At 40.0% G+C, this 14,578-nt stretch overlaps 1 protein-coding gene and 1 long non-coding RNA gene across 2 annotated transcripts in view; one reads left to right on the plus strand and one right to left on the minus strand.

The window, feature by feature from the left end:
• Positions 1-14,578, minus strand: part of Samd5 (sterile alpha motif domain containing 5) — a 413,466-nt gene that overhangs the window by 83,274 nt on the left and 315,614 nt on the right. The gene's annotated exons all lie outside the window — the stretch shown is intronic.
• On the plus strand, positions 5,245-10,821 carry Gm48750. Its single transcript, XR_003948989.1, has 3 exons — positions 5,245-8,075; positions 8,983-9,049; positions 10,430-10,821. It is a non-coding gene; the product is annotated as a predicted gene, 48750 (long non-coding RNA).

Below are 14,578 nucleotides of genomic sequence, written 5' to 3' on the forward strand. Positions count from 1 at the left end.
TAATTAAAGACCTATTGGAAGATTAATGTCTCGTAACCTGACAAACTACTTTACTTAGTAACAAATTATCCATATAATGACCTCAAACTAAATTTATTTAACCCAGGAAGGCATCAGCAAGAACCCAGCAAGCACACTTCAATGGAAGACTCTTTTCCCCATGCACTGACTTTCATTTGTGTAACTGTCTTTCAGCTCTGTAATGCATAGTGACTTGATCCAAAATCAATTTTCTAATAACATGCCTAACTCTGGACAACATCTTATCAAAATATGTCATTTCCAACCCCCGTCCCCCGCCACAACCTTGCTGCACCTGATATGCACTCACAATGGAGACAAAGACAGGTAAATTCTCAAGTAGCTACTTTTCTCCTTTTCTCCAGGTTGGGACCCAATACCTATTAAGACACTAATGGAGGAAGTCTTTGTTTGACTTACAGTTTTAAAAAGTAAACAGCCCATAATAATGGGGAAAGTACGGGCAGGAGTATGACGTGGCAGGTCACATTGTATCACTATCAGTGAACAGGAAATAGACAACAAGTGGGGCCAGCCTATAAAGTTCCCCATACCTACTTCCTCTAGAAAGGCGTCTCCTCCTAATGGTTCCATAATCTCCTCAAAGAGCAACATCAATTGTGGACCAAGTGTTCAAACACATGAACATTATGGGTGGCATTTCATAGATACACACCAATTCCTAATACTAAATGCATTGCTAGTGAAGTCTTCCTCCTCCTCCTCTTCTTCTTCTTCCTCTTCCTCCTCTTCTGTATCTTCATAATTTAAGAAGTAGGCTTACACAATTACTCTAAAGAAAATGTAAGTATTTTCCAGAGGAGGAGAGATACAAGATATTCAGCCAATGATGTTTTAGGACATTGTTCTGCAGGGTGAAATCTCAGGAGATGCCCCAGAGTTATCCTACTAAGATCATTTCAACCTAAAAAGGCAAGGCAGAGACATCTCCTTGGGCATTAGAGATCTAATATGCATCTCATATCATACTTCTGCAAAAGCTGATGGCGCAGTATATATCTGATGGGCAACAGAGTGGACTGTGCCAAAGAAATATTCCATGACATTTGTTTATTTGTTTGTTCATTTGTTTTTTGACATAGAGTTTCTCTATGTAGACTTGTGTTGGGGGGGGGGCGTATTTTACAGCTTAAAACACAAAATATCAGTGGTGTTAAGTAAAAAAGTTAACAAAAATTTTAAAGTATGGCCAATTGACCACAACTGTGAGAAATACATAAAGCATGTAAATGACCACATGTACATAAATATATGCTTTATAGCAAAATATATACATGTATTTTATGCATATAAAATATGTACATAGAAATGTTAAACATACATTTTATAAATATATGTACAACAGAAGTGTGCAGCCATATGTATAGAAATATTTAGCAGTTTTTAGTGTCATAAATACAATAGAAGTTTGTTTATAAATTATAATTTGCTCTTGTGTACAGGATGTTAAGGGTTAAAAATTTTCCCTCTCTCAGATTGGATCACCACATTCAAAAAATCAAAACTATGAAACAATCCTACCACAGAACTCTCCTTTTCATACAGACTTTGTCACAGAGGATAATAACTCAATTTCCTCTTTAACAGCTTCGTATAAAGTATATATTTCAACAGAAGTTCAGGCCCTATACTTTTATAGGAAATAAGCCCAATAGCACAAAATCGACAGAATGCCGCATCTTTCCTCTTTGCACCTACAGTGTATTTGCTGTTCTTTTAAAATAACTTTTGATGGTGTCCATGGGCAGGTGTCAAGATGTCCCCATGAGCTTCAGGGGTTCGTGCCTACTTAAAAAATGGGAGCAGTGGAACCTTTTGAGGAAAAGAAGGTATCCTGTATTCTTCAAAAAACATTTCCTCATTGTAAGAATCTGGACCACAAAGAGAGGACAGTAAACATTTAATATTATTTATAGCCCTAGAAAGGCAATGAAGATCTCAGCATTGTGTTCTGTCTTCCTTTATTCCAAGATAGTTACTGTACTCTTGAGTTATTTCCCAGAGCGTTGTATCTCCTGGCCTACTTTCACTGATGGCGAGAACTTGCCAGTGGTCCTCACAAGATGAATCTTCCCTTGTAGAGGCATCCCGTCCCCTTTGAAACCATCCATGTTGCTGGCATGAAGCTACAGACCCGTGTCCTTCCCATGCAATTAAGTTCCAGAATTCTGAGGAGCACCTCCAGAAAGGCACACTAACCTACGCCCTACACTCCTGCTCCAGGCTGAATGAGGCATCCATTGAGAAGACAGACAGGTGTCTGCTCACAGGCATGCTCACATGTACATCATGCAAGCACTTTGTTAGGAAGAACTCAAAGCGAGCTAAGATGTAATGGTAGACTAAATAATAAACATGTACATCATACATTTTATAAATCATACCCAGTTCATTTAATTTAACACCTGCACAAGCATACATGACTTTATAATTTTAATGGAAAAAAATCAGAGGTAAAACTGAATCGGATAAGGCTTTAAAATGTAGTATTGTACTAGAGGTGTTCAAAGATAGTTTTAAAAGATTTATGGATTAAATCATGTGGATTTGTGTGTGTTTGGGAGGTGGTGTGGGGTATGTGGCTGGAACAGAACATTAGATTCTCTGTAGCTGGAGTTCTAGGTAGCTATGCACTACCCTCTGTGGGTGCTGGGGACTGGACTCAGGTCCTCTGGAAGAGTATACATTTTCTTAACTGCTAGGCCATTTCTCAAACCTCCTCAAACTTGTTTTGGAGATTTTAAAATTATTGTTAGATGTGATGCTATTGGCATGTATCAATGAATTAATTGCCGAGAGCAGGCAATCTCCCATTTATTCATTTATTTATAATTGATTTTAAACTAAAAACAGATTAGGTTTTCACAAAACATAATGAAATAATTTTCTTGTTCTTTCACCTTAGAGTACCCCCCGGAGAGAGAGACTGAAGTCTTAGTCTCACAAATATTCAAACTAATTATCCTTAGTTGTCATCGATGGGGCCCAGAAGATAAACTCTCAATTGAAACCACTTCAAAAAAATGAGAAAAGTATACACACAAAAAGAGAATCTTTCAGGCATACATTCATGCACATATTAATTTACCTAACAATGATTACTATCAGGCTCTAGAATGCAAAAGCAGCCAACTTAATAATGTAATAGGGAGAAGAAAGCACAAAAACTCTGTACTCTGTCAATGCAATTCAGGAGTTGCATGGTTCCTAGGTTCAAACGACAACGTGGCCTGACCTCAGTGCATCAGCCTTTCATCTACTCTCCCTGTCTCTTTCCATTTCTATTTCATACTACACACATATGCACACACACACACACACACACACACACACACACACACACACACACACACAGAGAGAGAGAGACAGACAGACAGACAGACAGACAGACAGAGAGAGACAGAGAGAGAGACAGAGAGACAGAGACAGACAGAGACAGAGAGAAAGAGAAAGAGAGAGCGAGAGACAGAGAGACAGAGACAGAGATAGGCACACACATTTATGTTCACAGTATATTGTGATACAATACTTGATGTAAATATATTGCATCATGCCTACTAACTGGTGTCCAGTTTACTCTAAGACAAGAAGAAAATCTGATATACAGAGTTCCCTAATGAAATAAGTTTAGAAAGATTTTCCTTCCCTGGTGTACTCTTTTTTTTCCCCTTTCTCTCTCTTTTTTTTTAATTAGGTATTTATTTCATTTACATTTCCAATGCTATCCCAAAAGTCTCCCACATGCTCCCCCGCCCACTCCCCCATCCACCCACTCCCACTTCTTGGTCCTGTCGTTCCCTGTGCTGAGGCATATAAAGTTTGCACAACCAATGGGCCTCTCTTTCCACTGATGACCGACTAGGCCATCTTCTGATACATATGCAGCTAGAGATACAAGCTCCAGGCGGGTACTGGTTAGTTCATATTGTTGTTCCACCTATAGGGTTGCAGATCCCTTTAGTTCCTTGGGTACTTTCTCTAGCTCCTCCATTGGGGGCCCTGTGATCCATCCAATAGCTGACTGTGGGCATCCACTTCTGTGTTTGCTAGGCCCCGGCATAGTCTCACAAGAGACAGCTTTATCTGGGTCCTTTCAGCAAAATCTTGCTAGTGTATGCAATGGTGTCAGTGTTTGGAAGCTGATTATCGGATGGATCCCTGGATATGGCTGTCTCTAGATGGTCCATCCTTTCTTCTCAGCTCCAAACTTTGTCTCTGTAACTCCTTCCATGGGTGTTTTGCTCCCAATTCTAAGAAGGGGCAAAGTGTCCACACTTTGGTCTTCATTCTTCTTCTTCTTTTTTTTTAATTAATTAATTTTTTTATTACATATTTTCCTCAATTACATTTCCAATGCTATCCCAAAAGTCCTCCATACCATCCCCCCCCACTTCCCTACCCACTCATTCCCATTTTTTTTTTTGGCCCTGGTGTTCCCCTGTACTGGGGCATATCGTTCTTCTTGAGTTTCATGTGTTTCGCAAATTGTATCTTATGTCTTGGCTATTCTGAGTTTCTGGGCTAATATCCACTTATCAGTGAGTACATATTGTGTGGTTCCTTTGTGATTGTGTTACCTCACTCAGGATGATGCCCTCCAGGTCCATCCATTTGCCTAGGAATTTCATAAATTCATTCTTTTTAATAGCTGAGTAGTACTCCATTGTGTAAATGTACCACATTTTCTGTATCCATTCCTCTGTTGAGGGACATCTGGGTTTTTTCCAGCTTCTGGCTATTATAAATAAGGCTGCTATGAACATAGTGGAGCATGTGTCCTTCTTACCGGTTTGGACATCTTCTGGATATGTGCCCAGGAGAGGTATTTACTCTTATGATACATATTAACATAGTAAAGACGGAAAAAATCCTGCAGTAAAGAAACCTATTTTAAAGTTGTTTTTCTCAATGCTTTATCTCGGGAGCATTTCTTCCTTGGCTATACATTATCAGCCATAGGGAGCAGGCAGCGATGGAAAATGCACCTTGGGATGATCAGGTTGGAAATATTTGGACTGGACACATGAGATGCAATGAAATTTGTAAGTATCCATCTTTCTTCCAGGACTGTGCCTAGTTGTTTTATAAAGAATTATATAATTCGAAAAGTTTTAATATCCAGCTTTATTTTATGTTCACAAAATAAAATAAGTAGATTAATTAAATAAAGTAAAATTAGGCTTTCTTCAATTGCAACAAGATTTCGTTCTGGGTCTCTGACTAAATAGGCCTTGTTTCTTTTAAACATGGGATTTTGTTATCTTGCAACAAAAAAAAAAACTTTATGGAAAATACATCCTATTTCTGATGCTTTAATGGGCATTACAATATAAAGCCCCATTCAGAGATATAGCACAAATACCAGGCTCAACAACTGCATTTATTTATTAACAAAACCATCCCTTAATATTTAGAATAGTCTTAAAAGAAAACAGGGAAAGCTTTGTTAAAAAGTCATGCCATCCACTTCAAGAGCACATAGGGGCCATTTTTTTTTCTCTTAAGAATTCTCCAACAGTGAAATTGACTTTTTTCTCCCCCCTGCAAGTTTTTTAGCATGAAAGACGAGAGGATATTCCTCCAGGCAGAGGAATTTCAAGTAAGTCAGCATGCGTGGGAGACAATGATGTTTATGCTGTTGGGTGGCAGATTTCTGTGTAAAACCCTTTAAAGGAAGAGAGAAATCAAAGTGGACACTGGCAGGATACAAGGAGGTGGCTACTTGTCTACTAGCAATGACAGATGAAGCCTAATGGCTGGAAGGGAAGTTGTGCAGCTCAGATGATAGTGACGGGGGAACAGTCACAGGTAAGACCCCCATCTTCTGCACGATGACATATGGGCTACCCATAAATCTCCATACAGAAGAAAAATGCCATAAAGAAGGAAACGAGAGGGTGAAAAAATTATTGCACAACTTTATCCTTAACTCCCTTTTACAACTCCCTAATAAACAACTGGCTTCTTAAGTTTTTGCTTCAGTGGATTTTATAATAGGCGATAAAATCTTTTTGCTTTACTTCATCATCTGAGGCAATGTGATGTGCTCTCTAAGTAGATATTAGGTGTTTTGTGATTCTTCTATGACTTATGGTCGTATCTACTCATATATTATGACTGTCAATCTTCATTGACTGGGTTTAGAATAGAATAGGCTTAATGGAGGAAAGAAAACCCATCCTGCATGTGGGCACCATCTCATAGGCTGATATCCCAGGTTGAATGGACAGGGTAAGAGGAGAAAGTGAGTTGAACATCATTAACTAGCATTTATATCTCTCCTCTCTGTACATCTCTAATGGAGACATGTCATGATTTTCCCACACTGTCCCTTAGTTGTTTTGTTTGTCAAAGCAACCAGAAGATCAGTTAATATACAAAACTAGAGCCAAGAAGAGAAGTGTCGCTGTGACTAAGTAGCCCTGTAGTCGATAGGTCTTTGGAATTGGTTTATGGGAATAATGTGGAACAGTGTGAGGCTTTGCTGAGAGCAGAGTCCCATGGGCTCTTTGTTGTAGGAGTGTAGTTGATCAGAATACAGATGCCAGGGAAGATGGTAAGGACTGTGCTTTCAAGACTATAGAGGATAATAGATGTTTTACTGGGAATTGGACCAGAGAAGCTATTCATATTATAATCTGGATAAAACAATACAAACAACAGAATTCTGCCCACATTTTTAGAACCCGAGTAACCATTTCAAAATTAAGTGACTGAGTTGTTTAGTAGAGGAAATGACAAGATGGCATAATAGCTAGACTGTGCCATGGCTACTGCTCACTGCCCTTAGTCTGATCTACAGTGGGGGCTGGGGGTAGAAGGAACAGGGAGATATGGAAAGTGTACAGTTTGGTGAAAGGCTCATAATCAAGTTGGGAGTAACGGGTGAGAAGAATGCAACTCTTTCTTGTGGACATCAGGGCCGTTGAAGAATAATCTTGTATTCTGTACAAGAGGAAAGGTAAACAGAGGGCAAGAACATTTGTATTGAAAGCTCCAACATCTGAAAATTCATTTGAGAAAACCACAACTGAGAATGGCTCTGAGAGGTTTTCCTGCTCAAAAATGACTTCCCAGGGAAGTGTTTGGCCAAGGTTCAGATGCCAAGATGAACAGAGGCAACTATAGCTGAGAAAGATGGGGATTGAAATTGACTACAATTTCAAAACAGGAGCTGGACTTGTAAGTTTCACCTCCGTGGTAGTCACAAAAGCTGATAGTAAAGTTTTGGAAAGCCACCGAGGCCTTGGATCGTGTGCCAGATGAAATTTATTGCAAGGAGACCCTTACAAGCCACTGTGTGAAGTTGCAAATATGAGTACAGATTTTAGCAAGGAATCCTGAGAGTTGTCTGCATCAGGACCTTAGATCTACTAAGGAATGTTCAGGTATCAAGTAGAGTTTTCCCTAGGCCTTACATGGGCTGTATGTGCCTGAGCTAGAGGGGCAGTGCTATCCAACTTCACCAGACCACAGATGATCCAATCACAAGCCCTGGATAGCAAACAAGGAGCCTAGGGAGCGGGGTTTTCATCAATAAGGACTTCCTTGTTTTCAGTTTTATCTTGGCCTGATCTTTCCAAATGTGAATGTTTAAGGTTGTTGTATGTTGAAAACATGTAACTTAGTTTTTTATTTTTACAGAAACTCAAGAGTTAAGAGATTGCCTTCAGTATTAGAAGAGACTTGATTTTTGAATTATGTTGACACTATTAAAACTATGGGCACCTTTGAAGTTGGGATGCTTGCATTTTACATTAGGAGTTGAACATGTGATTTTTAAGAGTCAAGGGTGGAAGGTTAAGGCTTAGATGTCAGGGTGCCAAGTTGTCAAGGGGTAGAATGGCAATAATTAATCTTTATTGTTAATCTTTATTGAACTGAATTTGTGATCACTTAGGAGACATGTCTCTGGGTTTGTCTTAGAGGACGTTTCTTGAGAAGTTTAACTGGGCCAGGAAGAGCCAAAATGAGAGTGTTTTTCAATAACTCTCTCTATCATCAACCAAGATGGACAAGAAGGGGAGAGTGAGGTGAGCAGTGATATTCATGTCCTCTGTTTCTTTGCTGTGGATGGATGTGACCAGCCACCTCATACTCCCTGTGCCATAGCTCCTTGCCATGGTGGACTGTAAACCTTCAAACTGTGAGCCAAGAGAAATGCTTCCTCCAACTGCCTTTAACATAGCCATGAGAAAATAATCAAACATAGATCAAGGCAGTTGTAATAAACCTGAGAGGAGTTTTTAATTGGGATAGCCCCTCCCCTAATAGTTCTTCTTTACTAACATGAAGAAATTTTAAAAGTGATATTTGTGGGGGGCCACACAAACTTGGCTTGCTGAAATTCAAAATTAGTTCAGAGAATGTGGGAAAGGTTTGAAAAATGTTCAGTCAACACAGATTTCAAGTAGTGTTGTGGTTAGACTTAGAGACGTAGGTCCCTTACTCAGGTCAGGTTGTAAGGAGAAATCACTTAAAATAGACTGGGACCTGATCTCATCTCCTCATCTCTACTACGTGGTGTGGTCCCTAAACTACAGAGTGCTTTTGGGAATTCTCTTCACAGCTAAGGCTGATGGTCACAAGTATATTCAGTACCACGGGAAATTTCTATATGGGTATTTCCCCTTTAAGTCAGAATAGAACTGACCAGGAAGAGCTCCATTCTAGGCAGCATATACCACTTTATGGAAAAACACACGACCAGGCAATTTCATGTTTGCAGTCTCAAAGAGACTGTTCTAAAGAGTGGCAATAAAATAGAGTTATGAATTTTGCTTACCATAAAATGTTGTTTAATATTTACCTTCACATGTGAGCTCAATTTGATAACATAAAAATGCTACATTTATTTTAGGGTAAATTTGTTATATGACTATATTTGATATCAGAAAATAAATCCTGAATAGTGAGCAACTGTTCGTCCCTCACATCTAGGTCTGGAAACCTCACCCCAGGTTCCAGGGTGTAAGCAAGATTTCTGAGATGCCAGATGCAGAGGGAGGTGGGTAGATATTCCAATACCTTGCCAGAACCTTTTATCTTGTTAGAAAATATACATTTTTGGAAAACTAAAGAAATGAAGGGAAAACAAAGATGATGATCCTTCCTGGAAAGGAATGATTATTTATAGGAAAGTAGAAGTTGTCCAAGAATAGGATTCCTTGGCACCACTGGATCTTGAAAGTGAAATGCCAGCATGAGTTTGGTTTTCTTCCACGTATCTGACAGGTGCCAGGCACATTTTCAAGAGAAAATAGCAATAAAAACTTACTTCGAGTAGTCCAATTCTCCAGAGTACCCAGATAATATGAAATCACTTTTGCATATATAATAACAAGCAGCCAAACCCATCTCTTATCTAGTTTGTATGCAATATGTAATGGCTTTAGGGTGTCTTTTCTCAACAATTCTGTATTAAGAAAGAAAAACCTAGGGACTACAAAGGATGCTCTGAGAGCCTGCATCAAGGATCTATGCCAGACCTCTTCCTTCTGAGCTGTTATCTCTGTCCTGAAGTGCAGGTATGTTTGCAAGCAGGACTGTGTGCTCTATTGAGCTATTCTGCACTCAACTGACATTGAGGAATAGCTGCTGTAATAGAACCAGGAAGCAACATTCCCAAGTTCACAGAACAGGCACCCTTGAGAGAACGTGCTGCAGAGGACTTATTTTAGACTATTTTCCGTTGGGTCTAAAGGGCAGATTATGAGTAGGATAGTCAGGGTTTAGTAGTGAACCCTAAGAGGAAAGTTCAGGCTAAGACTCAGGCCACCATGTCCATGTTTCCTACAGAAACTCCCCACAGTTTCATGGGAATCGATTGTTTTGCTTGGTTACAAGAAACAAGAATGCTTGATGCAGTCTCTGAGAATCACAAGTTCAGAGTTAAAGCAAAAAGCGTTGGCCATTTTTTCAGTTGGATCTATGAGTATAGACAGATATGTTGGGCAGTGAGGAGGAAGAGCTAAGGTTGTGACTGGTCAGGTCAACTTCTAGAAATAATGATAGCCACCTACAGAAATGGAGAGGGAGTTTTCATTCCTTTCATACGTCTAATTTTTTGCTGAGCTGTGTTAGTTGTAGGCATTAGTAGGGTTTGGTGTGAATTTCTATACATGTGCACAGCATTCCCAGTGCAGATATAGCATCCCTTCATTCACTTTCCCACTTAAGTTTGTTTGCTGAGAACATGAACCAGAGCTTCCCACGTGTTCCTTGAGTGCTGTATGGCTGAACTTTTTTCCCGGTCCCAGAAAATGCTCTAGTTGCTCTATGTACTGCTTGAGTGGAAACAAAGGGTGGAATAGAGATACAATTTATACTGTTACTCTAAGTGTCCTTCTTTCCTTTCTGCCCTCTCCTTGCTGTTGAAATGTGCAAGTTCATGAAACCCAGGAAAGTGGTGCTTGTCCTGGCTGGATTCTACTCTGGACGCAAAGCCATCATTGTGAAGAACATTGACAATGGCACCTCAGACCACCATTACAGCCATGCCCTGGTGGCTGGAAGTGACAGTTGCCATGGGCAAGAAGAAACAAAGAAGTTACAAACCTGTGAAAGTTTATAACTACAACCACCTCATGCCCACAAGGTTGTCTGTGGATATTTCCTTGGACAAGACTGCTGTCAACAAGAAAGTGATCAGGAACCCAGCTTTGAAACGCAAGGCCAGGCGGAGGCCAAGGTCCAGTTTGAGGAGTGATACAAGACACAGAAGAACAAATGTTTTTTCCAGAAGCTTCGCTTTTAGGTATATTTTTGTTTTCATCCAAAAAAAAAAAAAAATACTGTCAGCCACAAAGGCAGACACCTCATTCCTGCTGTAAGTATTGAGTGTACCATTGAGAAGAGAAATGTCAACGTTTGCAAACACATACAGAAGTTTCAAGTTCTTAACTGTTACCTACGTTCTTGTGTTTCCTCTTAATTATTACATTATATTGAGAAGTAAAGCTATGAATTAACTCATTCAAATGATTTTCATTCGTTTGAAATCATATATTTGCACACTCATTTTAAAGTTGAAGATTCAACAAAGAAAGACAGTAAGTCATTATGGATGGTTTATTGAGAAAAGCAATCTCACAACACTCTTGATAGCCTGTGCTGGGCAACTTCTGGTACTTATGGAAGGCTCTTGTTTTCCAGTTTGTCCAAAGTACAACTATAGCTAAAACCAACTAGAGGCATATTGGCCCTCAAATCTGATGCTGGCACTTGTGACTTCTTGACCATTCAAACAAGCACAAACTTTCCTCAGAATTGAAGGCTTTCAAACTAAACAATTATCTTTGTGAATATCTATGTGTGCCATCTTCAAGCATTTAGTCCTTTAAGAATTTGAAAAAAAAAAGAAAGGTAGCAGGCTATGAAGGGGGTTGTCTTAGTCAGGGTTTCTATTCCTGCACAAACATCATGACCAAGAAGCAGTTGGAGGAAAGGGTTTATTCAGCTTACAATTCCATACTGCTGTTCATCACCAAAGGAAGTCAGGACTGGAACTCAAGCAGGTCCGGAAGCAGGAGCTGATGTAGAAGCCATGGAGGGATGTTCTTTACTGGCTTGCTTCCCCTGGCTTGCTCAGCCTGCTCTCTTATAGAACCAAGACTACCAGCCCAGAGATGGCACCACCCACAAGGGGACCTACCCCCTTGATCACTAATTGAGAAAATGCCTTACAACTGGATCTCATGGAGGCATTTCCCAAAATGAAGCTACTTTCTCTGTGATAACTCCAGCTGTGTGTCAAGTTGACACAAAATTAGCCAGTACAATTGACCCCTTGTCAACTTGACACACAAACACATCACTAATAAGCCTCAACCCTTAGTTTCTTTTTCATCCCCAAGATGTAAATAATTTTAAAAGTCCCACAGTCTTGTATATTAAAGTTCAATCCCTTTAAAATGTCCAATATCTTTTAAAATTCAAAGTATTTTAACTGTGGGCTCCACTAAAATTCTCTCTTCCTTCAAGAGGGAAGAATATCAGGGCACAGTCACAATCAAAAGCAAAAATCAATCTCCAACCATCCAATATCTGGGATCCAACTCATGATCCAAGGGCTTGGGTCACTTCGCCAGCCATGCCCTTTGTAGCACACACCTTGTCTTCTAGGATTCAGCTGCCTGTACTCCACTGCTGCTGCTGTTCTTGCTGGTCATCTCATGGTACTGGCATCTCCAAAATGCTATACTGACTTTCACTGTAACTTGGCTTCAACAATAGCCTCTCATAGGCTCTCTTCATGGTGCCAAGCCTCAACTCCTTTGCATGAACCCTTCAGTCCTGGGCCATCAAAGGCTGTGCCAATGGCCTTCCATGGCCTCTCACAGTGCTGAGCCTCAGTTGTTCTATGTGACCCCTTCATGCCTTCAAAACCAGTACCACCTGGGTGACTCTTACACATTACTAAGTACAGCCATAGCACAAGGTACAACCTTGGCTATCTCTGGAACACAGCCTCTGTGCTCTCAGAAAACACTTCGCAGAAGATGTTACCTCAATGATGCTGGTCTCTTCTTAATCACTGCTAATTTCTTAGCTCCAGCTAACTAGCATCAATAGACCCAGTAATGCAAAGGTTTCACTTTAGTAGTTCTGATATCTAGTTAATCCCAGCTGATTCTTCAGCCCCAGCTAACCAGAACCACAGAATCTTCACAATCCAAAATAGCAATGGCCCTGAAAAGAGTCTTTAATTTTCCCTCTGAAATTTCACAAGCCAGGCCTCCACTTTCTGCACTGTTCTCATCATTATCTTCCAAGCTCCTACACAATATCTCACAGAGCTCTTAATACCGAATAGATCTTTTGGCCCAAAGTTCCAAAGTCCTTCCATAGTCCTCCCCAAAACATGGTCAGGTTGTCACAGGAGTACCCCACTATGTTGGTACCAATTGTGGGCTTAAGACCCTCACCCTAGTTGCCTGGAAGTCAGTCTTCCACTAGTAGCCTTTGGATGAAGACAGAGAACTCTCAGCTCTGCCTGTGCCATGCCTGTCTAGATGCTGCCATGCTCCTACCTTGATGATAATGGACTGAACCTCTGATCCTGTAAGCCAGCCCCAATTAAATATTGTTTTTTATAAGACTTGCCTTGATCATGGTGTCTGTTCACAGCAGTAAAACCCTAAGACAGAAGGCATGTTCCAAGTATATTACATACTTGCATGAAGATTGATTTCTGTAATGCAGTAAAATAAAATAAAATAAAATAACACTAACTAAAATCCTTGTAACAGTTTTTTATAAATAGGATCATTATCTAAGATGCTAATTGTTTGGAGTGGAATTGTGTCTTCACAAATGTATGTTGTGTCCCTAATATGCAAGTACAATTCTTGTGGGTATATTTTAATTTAAATTAAGCTATGCAGGATTAGCTTTGGGGCTAGTTTAACATTACAGGTATATTTATAAGGTGGGAGAGAAGACAGAACATCTAGGGAGGATGACAAAGACACAGTGTGTGGTGAGTGGATGGATGCATCTAGAAGCCAAACAATGAAAAGGAGTTCTAACAACTACCAGAAGAACAGATAAATCCGGAAAGAATCCTGTAGATTAAAATGATTATAATTCCATATACATTAATTAACCAATTAATTAATACTGGAGATTAATATGGAGGCAATTTTTCCTTAACCAGCTAGTTCTCCCAAGAATCACAGAGACCGTTTAACATTTCACATCGTAGGCCTAGCTGGGAAGACTCTTAACTAGCTCATCTAAGTTAACCCAACCACCTAGCCCCCATCCAGCCATGTGGTCTGCTATACCTTCTATATCCATAGTCATGCCCATCACTTCTCATATGTCCTGGCAAAAGGTCTTCCTCTTTTTTTTTCCCCAGAGTTCCTTTCTCCCCTCACAGGAAGTCTCACCTTCCACTTCCTGCCCAGCTAATTGACCATCAGATTTATTAAAGCCAATCAGAGAATGCCGTAGGAAGGTGAGGAAACACAGAGACACAACATTACACAGCATACCCCAACATCTAGTGTCTTGGATAATATGACCTGATCTTGGCTTCATATTTCTAGAGCTCAAAATTTATGAGATAATAAGGTGTTATCTTTTTTAATCCCACTGTGTATTTTTTTCTTTTCAGGGCACCTCTAGGACAGCAAAATGTTATGTTAAATTATTTTTTGAATAGGGACCTGGAGAGATGGCTTGATTGGTGAAGCAGTTGCTGTGCAAGCAGGAGAATCTGAGCCTGACCCAGAACCCATGTAACAACCAGATGTAGTCTTCAATTCTAGATCTGGGAAGTCAGAGACTGAAGGATTCTGGGAGCCACTAGCCAACTAGTCCTGCTTTATCAGGAAGTTCCAGATTCAGTGAGATTCAGCATCAATAAATAAAAAAATAAAAAAATAAAATAAAATAAAATAGGGAGTAGTAGAGGAAGACATTCAGCATTGGCCTCTGATTCCCACATATACATGCATACATATGAGATCCCATACACTTGCATACACACACATGTGCGCGCGCACACACACACACACATGCATGCACACAC

The sequence above is a fragment of the Mus musculus genome, chromosome 10, assembly GCF_000001635.26.
Source record: "Mus musculus strain C57BL/6J chromosome 10, GRCm38.p6 C57BL/6J".
In the NCBI taxonomy this organism is placed as follows: domain Eukaryota; kingdom Metazoa; phylum Chordata; class Mammalia; order Rodentia; family Muridae; genus Mus; species Mus musculus.